Below are 12,532 nucleotides of genomic sequence, written 5' to 3' on the forward strand. Positions count from 1 at the left end.
TAAAGAAATGGTGTATAACCCAAGCTCTCATAGCTGGGGCCACTATCTCCTGCCCTGATCGCCAGACAACTCAGGACACCCCTCTGCTCCAGAGACCTGAAATTCTTCAAACCCACCAATCCTAAATCCACATACCCTGCCTCACTTGTTCTTTCTTGCAGAAACCACAATAAAGACTCTTACCCACAGTTCCTCCTCTCCCTCTGCCTCTGGACCTAACCTGTTGCCTCCCCGTGTGAGCCCCAGGCTGTGGTCTGCCTCCTCCTCACGGGAACTGAGTAAAAACTATCTTTGCAATGACATCATCTCCTGATGTGTTGGTCATATGGAACTTCACATTTTCTATCAAGACACTCTATTTTCAAACAACCCTGCCAGAATACCGAGAGTGAAAGTAACCTACAATAGCAGGATCCCACGATCTGACCAGGACGTGGGGCCACAGGAACACTCATGCCTGCTGGTGGGAGCGTAAAAGGCAGCAGCCTCGGCAGGGGTCTGTTTGGCAGAAGCTGCTAAAGCTAAACACCTCTTGAACAAGCAATCCCACCTTATTTCCAACAAAAATAGTGCTCGTGAAAAAAAGAGTGCTCATACATAAAAGTACAAGAATGTTTGTAGCAGCTTTCATCAAAATGGCCAAGATTTGGGAACAGCCCGAAAGGACCCAAAAAGTGGGGCTTCTTCATGAGGTGGGGCACCAAGCAGCAACAACCAAGAACGGCCCGCCAGTGCGCAGAGCCACGCAGATGGACAGCAAGAAGATGCCAGGCCCAGAGAGCACACTGTGCTATTCTCAGTGCATCAAGTTTCAGAACAGAGAAAGCGTCCCAAGGTCACAGACATCAAAATAGGGTGAACTTTCTGGTGTGGGGTCTGACTGGGGAGGGCCTCAGGGAATTCTGGGCACTGGGAATGTTCTATATCTGGATCTGGGTGTGATTACATGGGTACACGCATGTGTAAAAATTCAAGAGCTGTTCACTTAAGATTTGTTCATCTTGTGATCTGTCAAGAACATCAATATAAGAGAAATAAAAGAAGACGTTGGTCTGGGGAAAAAAAAGTGATGTGTATAGATATACAATGGAATATTGGCGATAAAAAGGAATGGAATCTCACCATCTGCAATGACATGGATGAAGCTAGAGAGTATAATGCTAAGTAAAATAAGTCAGAGAAAGATAAATACCATAAGATCTCATTCATATGTGGAATTTAAGAGACAAAACAAATGAGCAAAGGGAAAAAAAGAAACCAGGAGACAGACTCTTAATTACAGAGAACTGATGCTTGGGTGGGGGATGGGTAGAACAGGTGATTTAAGGAGAACACTTGTCAGTGATGAGCACTGGGTGATGTACGGACGGAAGTGCTGATTCACTACATTATACACCTGAAACTGATGTAACACTGCATGTTATTAGGAATTAGAATAAAAACCTCAAAAAAAGTTGCCTTTCAATTTCTGATATACATCTTTGACTCTGATGTTTATAACTAAGTTGGTAAAAGGGTTAGAGAATTTATTTAGCTGAACAAAAGAAGTTTTGAAACTGATATGCTGTTACTTTAATGTCAGAGTGGTTAATTACTGTAAAAACAATGAGCCAGTTTCTCAATATGATGACAATATGAAAGGAAAATAATATTTTGGTATTGAACTCAAGTACATTAGGAACAACTTGAGTATCTGAATTTACTTCTTCATCTGTAAACTTTATTAAGTCTACATAAAAAACAACTATTCCCAATAGAAATTTATTGTTCAAACTGCAATGTGAAATGTAAAGTTACAATGGATATTGAAAGTTGATTATGAAAAGGATCATAAATATCTCAATTTTGTATTTATTATATGTTGAAATGGAGTTTGCATATATTGCATAAAGAAATATACCAGAAATAATCTCATCTATTTTTCTTTTTGTGTAATATAACTACTAGAAAATTTTTAAATTACACATGGCTTGCATTTTATTTCTACTGGCTGGCATGAGTATAGTGTTCTAGATATATGAATTAGTTCAAGTTTACCAATTATACAGCTTACCTCTATATGTTTACTGATTTTTGTCTGTTTAATATCTTTCTGAGAGGTGTGTCAAAATCTATTTTATTTTTTTTTAAGATTTTATTTATCTGACAGAGAGAGGGAACACAAGCAGGGGGAGAAGGAGAGGGAGAAGCAGACTCCCCGCTGAGCAGGGAGCCCAATGTGGGGCTGGATCCCAGGACCCTGAGATCATGACCTAAGACGAAGGCAAATGCTTAACCGACTGAGCTACCCAGGCACCCAAAATCTCCTATTTTAATTACAAATTTGTGTATTTATATCTGTGTCTTTTGGTCATTCAGCAAATTTTTAGTTATATAAATTATAAAAGACACAAACTTGGAACAGCAATCTATGTTTAGTGTAATGACTATCTTCTCATTATAAAACGGTCTTTTTTTTTAAGATTTTACTTATTTTGTTTGAGAAAGAGAGAGAAAGAGAGCACGTGAGGGGGAAGGGGCAGACGAGAAGCAGACTCCCTGCTGAGCAGGGAGTCTGACGTGGGGCTGGATCCCAGGACCCCAGGACCATGATCTGAGCCAAAGGCAGATGTTTAAGCAACTGAAACACCCAAGCGCCCACAAATGGTCTTCTATCTCTGGTAGCATTTTTGACCTAATGTTTATTTTCTTGAATGTTAGTATTGTCACACTGGTCTTCTTGTCTTGGTCTTTTAATGGCATAAGTTTATTTTTTTTATTTTTTTGGCATAAGTTTTTTTATCATACTATATTCAAACTTGCTAAATCTTTTTTATTTAATGTGTTTGTCTTGTAAGCACCATATAGTTGGGTTTTGTTTTGTGTTCCCTTTTATCCAATCTTTGACTTTAGTATTTAGTCCAAACATATTTAACTTAAATATTGCGAATTTATGGTTGAATGTACCTCCATATCATTTTTTCCTCTTTGTTCCAACATTTTTACATTTCTTGTTCCTCCTTTCATCCTTCTATTGAGTTATTCAAGATATTTTTATTTCACCTTCCACTCCACTCTAGCTTATCAGTTACAATATCTTTTAATTTTAACCTTTTAGAGATTAAAACATTCTCGATTTAATCGTGTGTTAAAAAATTCCACTTCTCACCTATGGAATATGGGAGTCTAAAATAAATTTACCCCTTCCTGCTTATTTTTATAATAACCTTATTGAGATATAATTCACAAATTGTAAAGTTCACATTTATAAAGCACATAATTCAGAGAATTTTAATATATTCACCAAGTTGTGAATCCATTAACACTATTCAATTCTACAACATGTTCATCACCCCAAAAAGTGACCTCCTATCCATTAGCAGTCACTGTCCAATCCACTCCCGCCCCCATCCTGGGTAACCACTTATTTACTTTTGTCTTGACAGATTTGCCCATTCTGGATACTTTGTATCAGTGGAATTATAAAATATGTGGCCCATTTATGTGTATTTTCTTTCCCTTTTTTAGTCCTGTTACACTAAAAGAAGATTCTCTGTAGTCATGTTCTTCTCTTAATGATTGCATTACCCCTTTGGCATCGATGATTTCCAATAATCCAAAAATCACAGAGAACACATGCACACACACGCTCTCTTGAGGGTTTATGTTTCTTAATACAGTGGAATGTTCCCTCTCCAATATCCTTTTTCTTTCTTGTCTTTATCTGGTAGTCTTGCAAACCATTTCCTCATGAGATCTTTATTTCTAGTTCTGGTACCACCACCCTTCCAGTCACCATGACACTGAATCTGAGAATCAAACATTTCCCTGCCAACCATTTGCTCTGAATTATTGTCTGTATATAATAAAACAAATTTTTATCATTCCTCCATAATGGCTACAACTACCACTTTATCTCTGCTTGATGACATTCTGTGCAGCTCTTTAAAGCCAGCTCAAAAATTACCTTTTTCATAAGGCTTTTCTTCCTTGTGCACTATCTGACACTGTACCACCTTCTTTATGGTCTTTAAATTCTGTTTTAAATGATACCTAATTTTTAAAATCTGTCTTATCTATGCTCCTAAGTTTTAAGATCCTTTCATCTCCTTCTGTTACTAGCATAAAACATTCCACAGAAGTCGTGTAAAAAAATATCTCTTAAATTACATTTTAACATGCCTTCATAAGTAACATTTCTTAGGGAATATCATCTTATAGCTTTCATATTTATGAAGCAGTCTATGTAGTAACTACATTCTTATAAAAATTTGACTAGATACATAGAGACAATTCTGAGAAACAGCAATGATACAGTGTTTAAAATCTAAAATCTGAACCCAAGCCTTTTTATCCTAGAAACTGCATTACTTTGTTATGCCACAAATAAAAATACCCCATTTTCAGTTGCCTATAGAAATCATCTATATATACTCTCTTTTAATCTTATAATTATAGAGTTTTAAGAACTCTTTCTAATTATTTTATGCCAAATAATGAGGAAAATGAAATTACTTCATGAAAGTGAAAACAATTATAAGTAAATAACAAAGTATTCCAATTAAAACAAAGTTCACAGAACTAGTATACTTCTGAAAGCATTAATATTACTTGTACTTCCTTAATTTAATTTTTAAATCTCACCTTGTTATCAAAATATAATGCTATTTACAAAAATACATATAATAAAGTATAGTATAAACTAAAACACACACAAATATATATAAAATATGGGTTGAAACACTACATGGCGTCACAAATAAAACTAGATCACAAAATGCATTCTGTAAGTTTCACAGAATCACTAACATGAGATTAAATATTTAATTCAGAGCTTTTAATGAGCCAATATAAACAGGGAAGCATAATTATAATTCAGAGCCTAAAGGGAGCACAAAACCAAAGCTGCTGCATTACCCCTTTGGCATCAGTGATTTTCTACAGTGGTAGGAATACACATACACTCCACTGTTGATGGGCTACATTTCTCAATACAATAGGATGCTGATAATGTGAAAAGTTATCAATTATGCCCATTCCGGTATGAGAATCAGGGCAGAAAATAATCCCTGGAGCTGGTGTTTTGAGTTATCTGTATGACACCTGGATATCAGTAGCTTTTAACTGTGTCTCCAGGTAATTCCAACATGCTGCCAATTTGGACAATCAGATCTTGACTAAACAAGTGAGACCACAGAGTGTGGTTCCCAGGGAACCATGTCACCTGGGAACTTCTTAAAAATGTAAATTCTTAGGGTCTACCCTAGACCCACTTAATCAGAAATTCTAAGGTGAGCCCAAGATGCCTGTGTTTGAACAAGCTCTCCAGGTGATTCTGATGCATGCTTGAGAAGCACAGGACTAAAAAAAAATCCTCAGCAAAGCAGAATGAGATCACTTTGATTGGCTCATATCCACAAAATTTGGGGTCTGGACGTTAGGAAAGAAGGCAGGCAAGAACAGTTTGGGGCACTGGACATTTCCTGATTACTGTTTTCTCTCCAGGTCACCATCACTAACACTTCACTGATCTTCTCTCCCCTCTTTCTTCAGAACTATTTATAGACTACCATTTTTTCTCTCTTCGCATCTCCTGTGGCATAAAACTGCAATCAAATCACGTCATAAATCTTTGAAATGTTTAGCTTTTAAGCAGGAGAGATTCATGAAGATGTAGGACGGGGTTGAAGAGCACAGACTTTAGCATCTGTGGGATTTGGATTTCAAGGTTCCAGTTCTCAAGCTTATTAAACTGTAGGCTCATAGGCAACCTGGTTAACATCTAAACTTTGCTTTGCTCACATGTAAAACAGGAATAATTATACCACCCGTAAAAGTTCACTGTGAGGACTGAATGTGATTATACATGAAAGGCATCCACACAGTCTATCACACAATAAATACTCAATTAGTATTGCTTTCATTTCGAAGATGCTTCTTTATATGAAAGCCATTACTTTTCATTTATCAGACCTCCCTGTTAGCTTTGTGTAGTCAGAGAGGACATGCTGAAAGACACATACCTACTGAAATGTCAGAATTTACTTAGAAACCTGGAATTTAACCCCATTTTCATCAACATCATTCACTTAACTATTTAGGTATTATTCTTTGAAACAGGCAAATTAAAGGTAGGTTTTAAGTATAACCCATAGACATAATTTATTTTTATTCAATTTAAAGTTTACTACTGATAAATAAATCACCTGAAATCTCTAGAGAAAAGGGTTTAAAGCAGAAATAATTCTTTCCATTAGCCAACACATTTATATTATCTATGAACTGGTAAGCACGTTGGTGTTAGTACCTATTATGTATAAGACTATGCATGTTTTTTTTATAAATGCATTCAAAGTATTTGTATAGATACCTTTTAAATAAATACTACAGAGTCAATCTATGGAAAGAGATATATTCATTAATGCATGAAAAAATAATATTATGTTCTTTATTATGTCACACCTCAATCTTCTGTCCTTTGGTTATTAGCCCATAAAGTAGAACAAAATATACTTTTTTTTTGTAATCAACTATTTTTTTAATAAGTTAATCAGATCTGCCCCCTTGATAAATAAGGCAAAACTACTCTTCTTGGATAGTAAGGTCACTAAAAACTTGAAGAAAATTAGTTCTAAATAACAACCTTGCTGAAAAAAATCCATGAGATAAAGGAACTACACTTTGAATTTCATTATGACTGCAGTTTTAAGAGACAGACTTTGTAAGATCAATGTAAATAGTACCTCAGAGAAAAGGTCTGTGCCAGATAGCATTACTAAATGAAAACTACCTTTCCTCCTAGTTTATGGTTTAATTCAAATATCATATAACTCTCAGGAATTAATTTATGTTCTTTTTTTTTTTTAAGTAGGCTCCCCACCCAACATGGGGCTTGAACCCATGACCCTGAGATCAAGGGTCACATGTTCTACCAACTGAGCCAGCCAGGGGCCCTTAATTTATGTTCTCAATGTCAGAGATATTTGGATGGCTGCATTAAAGTCATAAAATCCTGCAAACAAATATCTTTTTATTTTTCATTTTTATTTTTTAAAGATTTATTTATTTATTTGAGAGAGAGAGAGAGCACGTGCACGCATGAGTGGCGATGGGACAAGGGAGAGGGAGAGAGAATCTCAAACAGATTCTGAACTGAGTGCAGAGCCCTGCATGGGGCTCTATCTCACAACCCTGATATCATGACCTGAACCAAAATCAACAGACACTTAAAAGACTGAGTCACCCAGGCGCCCCTAAATATCCTTTTAACATACAAAACACAAGCATTAGATTTAAGCAAAAATCTTCACTCCATAAAGAAAATGCACTGTCCTCCCTTGTATTTCTGTGTCTACTGAATGAATACACAACAAATGGAGGAGATAACAGAGCTTCCTTTAGTGCTCTATTAAAGTTCACCATGTATTTTTTATACTAAGCCTCATGGAGACTTTGTTAATTTTTGTTCAGTTTATTTCAGTATCTCAAAATCTCCAGAAAAGTTGAAATTCAATTCAGTGAGTTTCTTCTAAATGGACAGAAGTTTAAAAACCCATTTTTATGGTACTCCTTGGTGACTGAAGATATTAAACTAAATTAATAATGTTTATAATGAAGATTAAAATGTCAAATTGAAAGAACTAAATCAAGCAGGCACAGGGGAAGAAATGTTTCCATTAGAATAAAATTATCTAAGAATGCAGATTAAAATAAAAGATGCATTTGGCTAAATTTTAGGAAGCTGCTTTATAACGTAGACTCAAAAGCATTTTCAAAGCCCTTTTCTTAGTGCTGATATTTAAGAAAGACAGGAAAGGGAAAATATTAAGGCCACTGGATTCTTAATGAGACTCGCAATCTAGTAGAAGGAAAATAAACCCACATGGATATATGCAGAAAATTCAATTATTGGAATTAATGCCAAATATCTGTAAAATAAGGACAACCATACAGTATATCACTAAAATAAATTATAACTAAAGTCAGGAAGAAAGTTCTTTCCTTCCGTCTCAACCACCCCTGCTCTCCACTTGCAGATAGAGCTTACTTAACATTCTAAAGCTTAAATGGTACCATCTCCTTCTTGGCATTTTGAGCACAGCAAAATACATTCTCCACTTTCCCAGCAACTTCTAGTCAAGATTCTCATCTAATATAACTCTGATATAAATACTCAGTGCCCCTAGAATTAAAAACAATGGCTTTGCTTTGGGGTATCAGTAGTGTTATTTTCTAGACAATTTTGCCCATCGTATTTTTTCACACGGTCTTCCATGCCATCAGGTATGATGCCAACCTCAGAAGCAAAAGCTAATTTTACTTCTTTACCTATACAACTTGTTTTCATCTTTCCTAAGTAGCACCCTTTGCTTTTGTGAATTTCTTTATTCCGTTTTGGAGACCTATCCCCTTCCCATTACAGTTGATAGTAATCTATAATGTACTGGAGGTGAAGGTATGGTACAAACAGAAAATTCTTTAGTACTCTGGAGTGGCAGTCGTTCATCATATAGGTAAAAATAATGGCATTGCTTCTACCTTCCTGAAACTTGTGGCCTGGGGAAGACATATAAGGTCTTTACTTTCCAGAAATACTGTTTCTCTTCAGTTCATGTTAATAAACTCCCCTCAATAACTTCATTTTCTTCCCTCATTCTTCTTTTCTCAATCCTGTCTATAGATATCAGAATTAATTTCAATGCCCTTCTATTATCTTCTGATTCATTTATATGAAGAACCTAAATGATTCCTGTATGCCCCAACTGCCCCCCACCCCTGCCAGTATTAAACTCCTCAGTGTAGTATAGATGGCTCCCTACAATTTGATCCAACGTATCCTTCCAATCTTCTATCATAACGTAAGAATTAACATTTAATGTTGCATTATGAGACATGTATTTTGATCATTGTTTTTGTTTTGCATGCATTTTCTTACTTGTAGCTGACAATAACTATATGAGATAGTAGTCTTTTGCCCATTTTTTTCAGATGAAGAAACTAAAACGCAGAAAGTCTGCCCCATCACCTATTTCCACACAGTTAATGAATGCTGGCTCTGGGGCTAAACCTAGTGTTATTTGATTTCACTTGTTCACTACAGTAAGTTAAATAATGGCCCTCAAAGATATCAGGTCCCAAACCCTGGAACCTATAAAACCTGATATCTTATATAGCAAAGCCTATGCAGTTAAATTAACAATCTTGAGATGGAGCAATTATCCTGGATTAATGGAGGAACTCTTAATGCAATCACAAATGTCTTTACAAAAGTGAGGCAGAGAAATTTGCCAAGACACATTAGAGGAAGAGGCAATGTGACCATGGAGGCAGAAAATGGAGGGAAGTGACCACAAACCAAGCAATCCCGGCAGCAACCAGAGGGGGAGTACCCTGCCAATACGTTGATTTTGGCCTAGTGATACTTATTTCAGACTTTTGGCCTCTGGAACTGGGAAAAATTGATTTCTGTTGTTTCAAGGCACCAAGTTTGTGATAATTTGTTACAGCAGGCACTGGAAACTAACACAAGAACTGAAACTCTGTTCTACACAGCCACCTATCGGCAAATCCTCTGGTTCCCACATTAGAATCAATCTCATTAGGAATTAGAGTGATGGCCACAGACCCGGGTCCAAGGGCATTATTTCCAAGTCTGTAGTAGCTTGGATAGGAAAATCAAATAACCCAAACCTGAAGGAAATGGGGTACCCAGAGGCTGGGAATACTCTTCAAAAACAAGGCATCAAATTAGAATTAGAGAAGTATCACAGAAGACATAGGCCAAGAGTCACCCTGAATACTTATGTTAGCTCCCTTTAGTTGTTACATTAAAAGAAAAGTTGGTTCTTGAACCTGGCAGGGCTAATTCTGAAAGATGGAAACAGCCAGTTGTTTCTGAAGGGGGAGATTCCCATGTCACAGCAAACTAGTAAGGTAAGTTGGATGAATGTAGTCACACGCATTCATTGCTGGGTGTACAGCTGTAAGCAGGTGCATAGTTTAATGAAGGAACAACATAAAAGCAGATCTCTGGCTACATGTGACAGAGAGAGCCTTGGCTCTGACTGATTCTACTCAACATGGACATCATTAAGTGCTAGTAACAGAAAGACACCAGGATCAGGATGTGGATTTTGCTACCTAGGGCTATACATCTTTCAGTGACAAAGTATAGTAAATCAAGCCAGACTGCATTTATAGGCACACCTTAGAGATATTGTGGCTCAGTTCCAGACCACCAAAATGAAGCAAATATTTCAATAAAGTAAATCAAAAGAATTGTTTACACAATATTGTAGTTTATTAAGTGTGCAACAGCATTATGTCAAAAAAAAACCCCCACAGTGTATATACCTTAAATTTAAAATAACTTCATTACTAAAAATGTTAACCATCATGTGAGCTTCCAGTGAGCTGTAATCACTGATTATAGATCCACATAACAAATCAAGTAATAATGAAAAACTTTGAAATACTGCAAGAATTATCAAAGGTGACAAAGAGACAAGAAGTGAGAAATGCTGCTGGAAAAAAAAAATGGCACCAAGAGACTTGCTCAGTGCAGGGTTGCCACAAACCTTCAATTTGTAAAAAACAAAATATGTGTGAAGCAAGGCATGCCTATATTAGAAGGTGTTAAACTGATTAGTTATTAAGGAAAAAGAGGTGTTTTTTTCTCATAACATTTACAAAAATAAGTTGTCAAATGAATTAAGGACATAATTGTGAAATGCTGAAACTACTGACATACAGTAGGAAATACATGGATATAGAATGTGCCAGAGGGGGGACTTCACATGGATATAGAATTTTATATGAACATGGATATAGAAGGCCTTTCTAAGCATAAAAGATGGAGTGATGTCAGCAAGATGGCAGGAAAAATGGTTTCTGTTCAGTCCCCTCAGAGAAAGACCAACGAGCAAGGATCTATAAACAAGGCATCCCAGAACCAGGAGTGAGGCTGAAGTACACCCTTGGCTCATTAAAAAAAAGACAAAATGCTGGGGCGCCTGGGTGGCTCAGTCGGTTAAGCGTCTGCCTTCGGCTCAGGTCATGATCCCAGGGTCCTGGGATCGAACCCCGCATCGGGCTCCCTGCTCTGCGGGGAGCCTGCTTCTCCCTCTCCCACTCCCCCTGCTTGTGTTCCCTCTCTTGCTGTGTCTCTCTCTGTCAAATAAATAAATAAAATCTGCAAAAAAAAAAAAAAAAAATGCATTTGAAGGGTAAAAGGTGCAGTTTCACTTTGACCCAATCACCCCTTCCCAAAGCCAGCACAGTATGGCACCAAGATGTACCCCCAGGAACCTCTGGTTTCCCCAGTGTGAAAATGAGCCCAAGGTGTGCATCCAGCTTCCCCAGTGGTACAGGGGCTTCTAAGGATGCCCACTTAGGTCTCATCTCACAGGGATCACTGGAGAAATAAGTCGGGTCAGACCTCCAGGTATCAGAGACGGAGAGGGAAAAGGAGTTCATAGCAACTAATGCAGGGATCATGGTGAGCTATGGTCCTGTTGGTGAAAGTACCTGAGCAGAGATCTTAACCAGTGGCTCTTCCCATTTACAGAACATTACAGATGATTACTCTCTCTGGCCAGGGAGCTCAACTGGCTAGGTTTGGGTCTGGGTCCCCACCCAAAGGGCCCTAAAGATAGAGCCCATTCTATAGCCCGCCCACACAGGGAAGGAAGTCAGCAACCCAACCCAATGCTGAACACTGCTTCTGCCCCACCCAGACAGGGAGCCTAATCAGTGAGCCCTGGGAGGTCCCACAGCCCAGGCTATGACCCCACCCAGACAGGGAGCCAAGCCAGTAGCTCTGTCCAACTGTTGAGCCTAACCAGGACACCTGAATAGTGCCCATGGGCAGCCTTGAAGCTCAACGTAGAGTACTGCCAGGACGTAGAGCATAACCAATGGCCCTGTTCAGCACTGGAATGAACCCAGCCCACGGCCCTGACTGACTGCTGAGCATAGCCTGAGGTTCTACCTAATCCTAAAGAGGCCTTATGTGAATGCTGAGTCATGCCAGAGGCACATCTGGATGGGGAGCACAGCCTGCATCCTCACCCAACCAGGCCCAATTACAGCCCCAGCCTGCAGCCCCACCCAAACTCAGAGTCCAACCAGTAGCACCACTCTGCCAGGTAACACAGCCTGTGACCCCAGCCAACCAGAGGTGAATGCTGAGTCCAGCTAGTGTCTCCACCTGACCATGGAGCCAAACCAACAGCCACCCAATGAGGGAGCCAGCCAAGCTTTGAATGCCAAGCTGAGTCAGCAGGCTCACCTGACCACAGAGCTCAGCCAGAAGCACTCCCATCTCAGAGAACAGACAGGAGCCTCCCCTCATTAGAGACCCTAATAGCAAGCCCCTCCTGCCCACAGTTACTTCCATCTGACCCATCCGAGCCCCAAAGTGACCTATTATTGGCTTAAAAGAGAATGCTGAAACTGTAAGATAGTTTATGTAAGCCTTATGGCAACAACAAAAGAAAAACCTGTAGTAGATAAACAAAATACTGAGAAGAATCAAAGCACACCACCACAAAGA

The 12,532-nt window shown here is 38.3% G+C and overlaps 1 protein-coding gene across 1 annotated transcript in view; it reads right to left on the reverse strand.

Moving 5' to 3' along the window:
• Positions 1-12,532, reverse strand: part of MALRD1 (MAM and LDL receptor class A domain containing 1) — an 807,963-nt gene that overhangs the window by 505,084 nt on the left and 290,347 nt on the right. The gene's annotated exons all lie outside the window — the stretch shown is intronic.

Source organism: Mirounga leonina, unplaced genomic scaffold, assembly GCF_011800145.1.
Source record: "Mirounga leonina isolate KUSES-001 unplaced genomic scaffold, KU_Mleo_1.0 Mir_175, whole genome shotgun sequence".
Classification (NCBI taxonomy): Eukaryota; Metazoa; Chordata; class Mammalia; order Carnivora; family Phocidae; genus Mirounga; species Mirounga leonina.